The sequence below is a fragment of the Dendrobates tinctorius genome, unplaced genomic scaffold (genome assembly GCF_039654945.1).
Source record: "Dendrobates tinctorius isolate UK_male_01 unplaced genomic scaffold, ASM3965494v1 ptg000249l, whole genome shotgun sequence".
Taxonomy (NCBI): Eukaryota; Metazoa; Chordata; class Amphibia; order Anura; family Dendrobatidae; genus Dendrobates; species Dendrobates tinctorius.
Genome location: NW_027361916.1, coordinates 4750458 through 4753064, shown reverse-complemented (window position 1 = coordinate 4753064; position 2607 = coordinate 4750458).

The following is a 2607-nucleotide window of genomic DNA, read 5'->3' as shown; positions in this document are numbered from 1 at the left end:
AGTGTGTCTTACTGCACCCAGCAGTTCGTCCGTATCCCCGGATGAAAAGAGATATCTCTTCCCCTTCTCTGTGGGTTCTCTCATCTCCTCCACTTCTAGTCCTGATTCGGACGGGTCCTCCTCCGACGAGGAGTCCGACTCCCTTGGCCTTTTACCGGATACCTGGGGGATCGGCTGCGGAGTTTGGGGGCATCTCAGGCCTGATACTGAAGCCTGTACCTCTTACCTTATAATGGATCTCATGTTAGCCATGATAGTGGCTTGCTCATCCCCCACTATGCGTTTGGTGCATGCGTCACATAAGGGCTTATGCCATGTGTCCTTTAGTTTTTTGGCACAGATTGGGCACTTTTTCTCCTTTTTCATAGACTCCTTCTTCTCTGCTGGGGTCCCCTAAAATACACAGAATATGTGTCCTGTGGGATCTGCCTACTTAGGGTCCTGCAGTAACCTTTGCTGAGGTACTCACGTGACCCTGGCCATCAGACCCCGTCTCGGTTCTCGCCTGATCCTCCATCTCTGTGCAGGAACGGCTGTGTGGGCCCACCTGCCGCTAGTCAGTGCACCTGAATTGGTGCGCGCGATGTCCGACCTGCTCCGATTCCTCCTGGAGGGGCGTCGCCTGTCGGCTTCCAGCTCCGGGAGCGCGCGGTTCAGTTTGAATCGCCGTGACTGAACCGCCACCCGGAAGTACTGCAGACACCCGGGCCCGTCCCCCGGAAGTGACGCGGCCCCAGGAAGCAATCCGGCCAGCCGGAGAGACCGGAAGTGACGTGGACCCCGCGACCCAGAAGTGGCGCCAGGGCCTGTGACGCTGCCGCCCGGAGCGGCGCGGTCCCCCCCAAGCCAGCCCCCTCACCTGTGGCTCCGATGCCTCGGTGGTCTGCAAAGATGCCCTGCGGCGGTGATATGGTGTCGGGACCGCTTACTAGATGCGGCTCTGTAGAGGCGGCCCGGCAGAGGGACATCAGAGGCGACGCCTGGAGTCGAGAGCCACCTCAGGGGAAGCGACTCCGGCTCCCAGGAGCAGCGCTATGCTGGGTCTGCTGAGGGTCCCTCAGGTGGGTGTCAGCCTGCAGAATTCTTGAGCCGGGAAGGGAAAGGCTGGGCCCCCCGATCCTCACCATCTGCTCGGAATGGTCGGATTTCTCCCGTCGTTCCTATCCGCAGTGGGACAGGAAAAATACTGAATGATGGCGAGGGGAGGGTCCTTTTGAGCTCTCGTGGTTTCCTGTCCCAATGTGGATAAGAAGGACCTCCTCCATCGTGCTGTCAGGTGGTGACCTGAAAATAGGATTTTTTATTTTCACGCCTGGGCAGTATAAACTTTAGTGAAACACTTGGGGGTTCAAGTTCTCACCACATATCTAGATAAGTTCCTTAGGGGGTCTAGTTTCCAAAATAGGGTCACTTGAGGGGGGTTTCTACTGTTTAACCATATCAGGGGCTCTTCAAATGGAACATGACGCCCGCAGACCATTCCATCAAAGTCTGCATTCCAAAGCGTCACTACTTCCCTTCTGAGCCCCAACGTGTGCCCAAACAGTAGTTTTCTACCACATATGGGGTACCAGCGTACTCAGGACAAATTGGACAACTTTTGAGGTCTAATTTCTCCTGTTACGCTCTGGAAAATTAAAAATTGGTGACTAAACAATCATTTTTGTGGGTACAAAATAGGATTTTTTATTTTCACGCCTGGGCAGTATAAACTTTAGTGAAACACTTGGGGGTTCAAAGTTCTCACATATCTAGATAAGTTCCTTAGGGGGTCTAGTTTCCAAAATGGGGTCACTTGTGGGGGGTTTCCACTGTTTGGGCAAATTGGACAACAACTTATGGGGTCCAATTTCCCCTGCTACCTTTGGGAGAATAAAAAATTGGGGACTAAACGATCATGTTTGTGGAAAAAATATGATTTTTTATTTTCACGCCCGGGCGTTATAAACTCCTGTGAAGCCCTAGGGGGTTCAAGGTGCTCACCACACATCTAGATAAGTTTCTTAGGGGGTCTAGTTTCCAAAATGGGGTCACTTGTGGGGAGTTTCCACTGTTTGGGCACATTGGGGGCTCGTCAAAACGCAACATGGCGTCCAATCTCAATTCCAGCCAATTTTAGGTTGAAAAAGTCAAATGGCGCTGCTTTCCTTCCGAGCCCTGCCGTGCGCCCAAACAGTGGTCCTCCCCACACATATAGGGTATCAGCGTACACAGGACAAATTGGACAACAACTTATGGGGTCCAATTTCTCCTGCTACCTTTGGGAGAATAAAAAATTGGGGACTAAACGATCATGTTTGTGGAAAAATATGATTTTTTATTTTCACACCCGGGCAATATAAACTCCTGTGAAGTCCTAGGGAGTTCAAGGTGCTCACCACACATCTAGATAAGTTCCTTAGGGGGTCTAGTTTCCAAAATGGGGTCACTTGTGGGGGGTTTCCACTGTTTGGGCACATTGGGGGGTCGTCAAATGCAACATGGCGTCCAATCTGAATTCCAGCCAATTTTAGGTTGAAAAAGTCAAATGGCGCTGCTTCCCTTCCGAGCCCTGCCGTGGGCCCAAACAGTGGTCCCCCCACATATAGGGTACCAGCATAATCAGGA